The sequence below is a fragment of the Pan troglodytes genome, chromosome 15 (assembly GCF_028858775.2).
Source record: "Pan troglodytes isolate AG18354 chromosome 15, NHGRI_mPanTro3-v2.0_pri, whole genome shotgun sequence".
Taxonomy (NCBI): domain Eukaryota; kingdom Metazoa; phylum Chordata; class Mammalia; order Primates; family Hominidae; genus Pan; species Pan troglodytes.
Window position 1 is genome coordinate 16,897,259 of NC_072413.2, and position 8,071 is coordinate 16,905,329.

Sequence of the window (8,071 nt, forward strand, 5' to 3'; positions counted from 1 at the left end):
TGAATAGACACAACACAAAGAAGTTACTGAAAATTCTTCTGTCTAGCATTATATGAAGAAATCCTGTTTCCAACGAAGTCCTCAAAGAGTTCCAAATATCCACTTGCAGACTTTACAAACAGAGTGTTTCCAAACTGCTGTATGAACAGAAAGGCTAAACTCTGTGAGCTGAATGCACACATCACATAGTAGTTTCTGAGAATGATTCTGTCTAGTTTTTATACCAAGATACTTCCTTTTCTAACATTGGCCTAAAATCGCTTGAAATCTCCAATTGCAATTTCCCCAAAAAGAGAGTTTCAAATCTGCCCTGTCCAAAGAAAGGTTCAACTCTGTGAGCTGAATACACACAACACAAAGAAGTTACTGAAAATTCTTCTGTCTAGCATTATATGAAGAAATCCCGTTTCCAACGAAGTCCCCAAAGAGGTCCAAATATCCCCTTGCAGACTTTACAAACAGAGTGTTTCCAAACTGCTCTATGAACAGAAAGGTTAAACTCTGTGAGCTGAACGCACACATCACAAAGTTGTTTCTGAGAATGATTCTGTCTAGTTTTTATACCAAGATATTTCGTTTTCTAACATTGGCCTCAAATCGCTTGAAATCTCCAATTTCAAATTCCAGAAAAACAGAGTTTCAAATCTGCTCTGTCCAAAGAAAGGTTCAACTCTGTGAGCTGAATACACACAACACAAAGAAGTTACTGAAAATTCTTCTGTCTAGCATTATATGAAGAAATCCCGTTTCCAACGAAGTCCTCAAAGAGGTCCAAATATCCACTTGCAGACTTTACAAACAGAGTGTTTCCAAACTGCTGTATGAACAGAAAGGTTAAAGTCTGTGAGCTGAATGCACACATCACATAGTAGTTTCTGAGAATCATTCTGTCTAGTTTTTATACCAAGATATTTCCTTTTCTCACATTGGCCTCAAATCGCTTGAAATCTCAAATTCCAAATTCCAGAAAAAGAGAGTTTCAAACCTGCAGTGTGTAAGGAAAGGTTCAAATCTGTGAGTTGAATACACACGACACAAAGAAGTTACTGAGAATTCCTCTGTCTAGCATTATATGAAGAAATCCCGTTTCCAACGAAGGCCTCAAAGTGGTGCAAATATCCACTTGTAGACTTTAGAAACAGAGTGTTTCCAAACTGCTCTATGAACAGAAAACTTAAACTCTCTGAGCTGAACGCACACATCACAAAGTTGTTTCTGAGAATGATTCTGTCTAGTTTTTATACGAAGATATTTCCTTTTCTAACATTGGCCTAAAATCGCTTGAAATCTCCAATTGCAATTTCCACAAAAAGAGAGTTTCAAATCTGCTCTGTCCAAAGAAATGTTCAACTCTGTGAGCTGAATACACACAACACAAAGAAGTTACTGAAAATTCTTCTGTCTAGCATTATATGAAGAATTCCCGTTTCCAACGAAGGCCTCAAAGAGATCGAAATATCCACTTGCAGACTTTACAAACAGAGTGTTTCCAAACTGCTGTATGAACAGAAAGGTTAAACTCTGTGAGCTGAATGCACACATCACATAGTAGTTTCTGAGAATGATTCTGTCTAGTTTTTATACGAAGATATTTCCTTTTCTAACATTGGCCTAAAATCGCTTGAAATCTCCAAATGCAATTTCCCCAAAAAGAGAGTTTCAAATCTGCTCTGTCCAAAGAAAGGTTCAACTCTGTGAGCTGAATACACACAACACAAAGAAGTTACTGAAAATTCTTCTGTCTAGCATTATATGAAGAAATCCCGTTTCCAACGAAGTCCTCAAAGAGGTCCAAATATCCACTTGCAGACTTTACAAACAGAGTGTTTCCAAACTGCTGTATGAACAGAAAGGTTAAAATCTGTGAGCTGAATGCACACATCACATAGTAGTTTCTGAGAATGATTCTGTCTAGTTTTTATACGAAGATATTTCCTTTTCTCACATTGGCCTAAAATCGCTTGAAATCTCCAATTGCAATTTCCCCAAAAAGAGAGTTTCAAATCTGCTCTGTCCAAAGAAAGGTTCAACTCTGTGAGCTGAATACACACAACACAAAGAAGTTACTGAAAATTCTTCTGTCTAGCATTATATGAAGAAATCCCGTTTCCAACGAAGTCCTCAAAGAGGTCCAAATATCCACTTGCAGACTTTACAAACAGAGTGTTTCCAAACTGCTGTATGAACAGAAAGGTTAAAATCTGTGAGCGGAATGCACACATCACATAGTAGTTTCTGAGAATCATTCTGTCTAGTTTTTATACCAAGATATTTCCTTTTCTCACATTGGCCTCAAATCGCTTGAAATCTCAAATTCCAAATTACAGAAAAATTCAGTTTCAAACCTGCAGTGTGTAAGGAAAGGTTCAAATCTGTGAGTTGAATACACACAACACAAAGAAGTTACTGAGAATTCCTCTGTCTAGCATTATATGAAGAAATCCCGTTTCCAACGAAGGCCTCAAAGTGGTGCAAATATCCATTTGTAGACTTTAGAAACAGAGTGTTTCCAAACTGCTCTATGAACAGAAAAGTTAAACTCTGTGAGCTGAACGCACACATCACAAAGTTCTTTCTGAGAATGATTCTGTCTAGTTTTTATACGAAGATATTTCCTTTTCTAACATTGGCCTAAAATCGCTTGAAATCTCCAATTGCAATTTCCCCAAAAAGAGAGTTTCAAATCTGCTCTGTCCAAAGAAAGGTTCAACTCTGTGAGCTGAATACACACAACACAAAGAAGTTACTGAAAATTCTTCTGTCTAGCATTATATGAAGAAATCCCGTTTCCAACGAAGTCCTCAAAGAGGTCAAATATCCACTTGCAGACTTTACAAACAGAGTGTTTCCAAACTGCTGTATGAACGGAAAGGTTAAACTCTGTGAGCTGAATGCACACATCACATAGTAGTTTCTGAGAATGATTCTGTCTAGTTTTTATACCAAGATATTTCCTTTTCTCACATTGGCCTCAAATCGCTTGAAATCTCCAATTGCAATTTCCACAAAAAGAGAGTTTCAAATCTGCTCTGTACAAAGAAAGGTTCAACTCTGTGAGCTGAATACACACAACACAAAGAAGTTACTCAAAATTCTTCTGTCTAGCATTATATAAAGAAATCCCGTTTCCAACGAAATCCTCAAAGAGGTCCAAATATCCCCTTGCAGAATTTACAAACAGAGTGTTTCCAAACTGCTCTATGAACAGAAAGGTTAAACTCTGTGAGCTGAATGCACACATCACATAGTAGTTTCTGAGAATGATTCTGTCTATTTTCTATACGAAGATATTTCCTTTTCTAACATTGTCCTCAAATCGCTTGAAATCTCAAATTCCAAATTCCAGAAAAAGACAGTTTCAAACCTGCAGTGTGTAAGGAAAGGTTCAAATCTGTGAGTTGAATACACACAACACAAAGAAGTTACTGAGAATTCTTCTGTCTAGCATTATATGAAGAAATCCCGTTTCCAACGAAGGCCTCAAAGTGGAGCAAATATCCACATGTAGACGTTAGAAAAAGAGTGTTTCCAAACTGCTCTATGAACAGAAAAGTTAAACTCTGTGAGCTGAACGCACACATCACAAAGTTGTTTCTGAGAATGATTCTGTCTAGTTTTTATACCAAGATATTTCGTTTTCTAACATTGGCCTAAAATCGCTTGAAATCTCCAATTGCAATTTCCACAAAAAGAGAGTTTCAAATCTGCTCTGTCCAAGGAAAGGTTCAACTCTGTGAGCTGAATACACACAACACAAAGAAGTTACTGAAAATTCTTCTGTCTAGCATTATATGAAGAAATCCCGTTTCCAACGAAGTCCTCAAAGAGTTCCAAATATCCACTTGCAGACTTTACAAACAGAGTGTTTCCAAACTGCTGTATGAACAGAAAGGTTAAACTCTGTGAGCTGAATGCACACATCACATAGTAGTTTCTGAGAATGATTCTGTCTAGTTTTTATACGAAGATATTTCCTTTTCTAACATTGTCCTAAAATCGCTTGAAATCTCCAATTGCAATTTCCCCAAAAAGAGAGTTTCAAATCTGCTCTGTCCAAAGAACGGTTCAACTCTGTGAGCTGAATACACACAACACAAAGAAGTTACTGAAAATTCTTCTGTCTAGCATTATATGAAGAAATCCCGTTTCCAACGAAATCCTCAAAGAGGTCCAAATATCCACTTGCAGACTTTACAAACAGAGTGTTTCCAAACTGCTGTATGAACAGAAAGGTTAAACTCTGTGAGCTGAATGCACACATCACATAGTAGTTTCTGAGAATGATTCTGTCTAGTTTTTATACGAAGATATTTCCTTTTCTAACATTGGCCTAAAATAGCTTGAAATCTCCAATTGCAATTTCCCCAAAAAGAGAGTTTCAAATCTGCTCTGTCCAAAGAAAGGTTCAACTCTGTGAGCTGAATACACACAACACAAAGAAGTTACTGAAAATTCTTCTATCTAGCATTATATGAAGAAATCCCTTTTCCAACGAAGTCCTCAAAGAGGTCCAAATATCCAGTTGCAGACTTTACAAACAGAGTGTTTCCAAACTGCTGTATGAACAGAAAGGTTAAAATCTGTGAGCTGAATGCACACATCACATAGTAGTTTCTGAGAATCATTCTGTCTAGTTTTTGTACCAAGATATTTCCTTTTCTCACATTGGCCTCAAATCGCTTGAAATCTCAAATTCCAAATTCCAGAAAAAGACAGTTTCAAACCTGCAGTGTGTAAGGAAAGGTTCAAATCTGTGAGTTGAATACACACAACACAAAGAAGTTACCGAGAATTCTTCTGTCTAGCATTATATGAAGAAATCCCGTTTCCAACGAAGGCCTCAAAGTGGAGCAAATATCCACTTGTAGACTTTAGAAACAGAGTGTTTCCAAACTGCTCTATGAACAGAAAAGTTAAACTCTGTGAGCTGAACGCACACATCACAAAGTTGTTTCTGAGAGTGATTCTGTCTAGTTTTTATACCAAGGTATTTCGTTTTCTAACATTGGCCTAAAATCGCTTGAAATCTCCAATTGCAATTTCCACAAAAAGAGAGTTTCAAATCTGCTCTGTCCAAAGAAAGGTTCAATTCTGTGAGCTGAATACACACAACACAAAGAAGTTACTGAAAATTCTTCTGTCTAGCATTATATGAAGAAATCCCGTTTCCAACGAAGGCCTCAAAGAGTTCAAAATATCCACTTGCAGACTTTACAAACAGAGTGTTTCCAAACTGCTGTATGAACAGAAAGGTTAAACTCTGTGAGCTGAATGCACACATCACATAGTAGTTTCTGAGAATGATTCTGTCTAGTTTTTATACCAAGGTATTTCGTTTTCTAACATTGGCCTAAAATCGCTTGAAATCTCCAATTGCAATTTCCACAAAAAGAGAGTTTCAAATCTGCTCTGTCCAAAGAAAGGTTCAATTCTGTGAGCTGAATACACACAACACAAAGAAGTTACTGAAAATTCTTCTGTCTAGCATTATATGAAGAAATCCCGTTTCCAACGAAGGCCTCAAAGAGGTCCAAATATCCACTTGCAGACTTTACAAACAGAGTGTTTCCAAACTGCTGTATGAACAGAAAGGTTAAACTCTGTGAGCTGAATGCACACATCACATAGTAGTTTCTGAGAATGATTCTGTCTAGTTTTTATACGAAGATACTTCCTTTTCTAACATTGGCCTAAAGTCGCTTGAAATCTCCAATTGCAATTTCCACAAAAAGAGAGTTTCAAATCTGCTCTGTCCAAAGAAAGGTTCAACTCTGTGAGCTGAATACACACAACACAAAGAAGTTACTGAAAATTCTTCTGTCTAGCATTATATGAAGAAATCCCGTTTCCAACGAAGTCCTCAAAGAGGTCCAAATATCCACTTGCAGACTTTACAAACAGAGTGTTTCCAAACTGCTGTATGAACAGAAAGGTTAAACTCTGTGAGCTGAATGCACACATCACATAGTAGTTTCTGAGAATGATTCTGTCCAGTTTTTATACGAAGATATTTCCTTTTCTAACATTGGCCTCAAATCGCTTGAAATCTCAAATTCCAAATTCCAGAAAAAGACAGTTTCAAACCTGCAGTGTGTAAGGAAAGGTTCAAATCTGTGAGTTGAATACACACAACACAAAGAAGTTACTGAGAATTCTTCTGTCTAGCATTTTATGAAGAAATCCCGCTTCCAACGAAGGCTACAAAGACGTCAAAATATCCACTTGCAGACTTTACAAACAGAGTGTTTTCAAACGGATCTATGAAAAGAAAGGTTAAACTCTGTGAACTGAACGCACAAATCATTACATTGTTTCACAAAATGATTCTGTCTAGTTTTTAAACGAAGATATTTCCTTTTCTACCATTGGCGTGAAATCGCTTGTAATCGCCAACTGCAAATTCCACAAAAAGAGAGTTTCAAATCTGCTCTGTCTAAAGAAAGGTTCAACTCTGTGAGCTGAATACACACAACACAAGCAAGTTACTGAGAAATCTTCTGTCTTGCATTATATGAAGAAATCCCGTTTCCAACGAAGGCCTCGTAAAGGTCCGAATATCCACTTGCAGACTTTACAAACAGAGTGTTTTCAAACTGCTCTATGAAAAGAAAGGTTAAACTCTGTGAGCTGAACGTACAAATCATTAGGTTGTTTCAGAGAATGATTCTGTCTAGTTTTTAAACGCAGATATTTCCTTTTCTGTCTTTGGCCTCAATTCGCTTGAAATCTCCACATGTAAATCAAACAAAAAGAGTGTTTCAAATCTACTCTGTCTAAAGGAAGGTTCAACTCTGTGAGTTGAATACACACACACAAAGAAGTTACTGAGAATTCTTCTGTCTAGCATTTTATGAAGAAATCCCGCTTCCAACGAAGGCTTCAAAGACGTCCAAATATCCACTTGCAGACTTTACAAACAGAGTGTTTCCAAACTGCTCTATGAAAAGAAAGGTTAAACTCCGTGAGCTGAACGCACAAATCATTACGTTGTTTCAGAGAATGATTCTGTCTAGTTTTTAAACGAAGATATTTCCTTTTCTACCATTGGCGTGAAATCGCTTGAAATCTCCAACTGCAAATTCCACAAAAAGAGAGTTTCAAATCTGCTCTGTCTAAAGAAAGGTTCAACTCTGTGAGCTGAATACACACAACACAAGGAAGTTACTGAGAAATCTTCTGTCTTGCATTATATGAAGAAATCCCGTTTCCAACGAAGGCCTCTTAAAGGTCCGAATATCCACTTCCAGACTTTACAAACAGAGTGTTTTCAAACTGCTCTATGAAAAGAAAGGTTAAACTCTGTGAGCTGAACGCACAAATCATTAAGTTGTTTCAGAGAATGATTCTGTCTAGTTTTTAAACGCAGATATTTCCTTTTCTGTCATTGGCCTCAATTCGCTTGAAATCTCCACATGTAAATCAAACAAAAAGAGTGTTTCAAATCTACTCTGTCTAAAGGAAGGTTCAACTCTGTGAGTTGAATACACACACACAAAGAAGTTACTGAGAATTCTTCTGTCTAGCATTTTATGAAGAAATCCCGCTTCCAACGAAGGCTTCAAAGACGTCCAGATATCCACTTGCAGACTTTACAAACAGAGTGTTTCCAAACTGCTCTATGAAAAGAAATGTTAAACTCCATGAGCTGAACGCAGAAATCATTACGTTGTTTCAGAGAATGATTCTCTCTAGTTTTTAAACGAAGATATTTCCTTTTCTACCATTGGCGTGAAATCGCTTGAAATCTCCAACTGCAAATTCCACAAAAAGAGAGTTTCAAATCTGCTCTGTCTAAAGAAAGGTTCAACTCTGTGAGCTGAATAAACGCAACACAAGGAAGTTACTGAGATATCTTCTGTCTTGCATTATATGAAGAAATCCCGTTTCCAACGAAGGCCTCGTAAAGGTCCATATATCCACATGCAGACTTTACAAACAGAGTGTTTTCAAACTGCTCTATTAAAAGAAAGGTTAAACTCTGTGAGCTGAACGCAGAAATCATTAAGTTGTTTCAGAGAATGATTCTGTCTAGTTTTTAAACGAAGATATTTCCTTTTCTGTCATTGGCCTC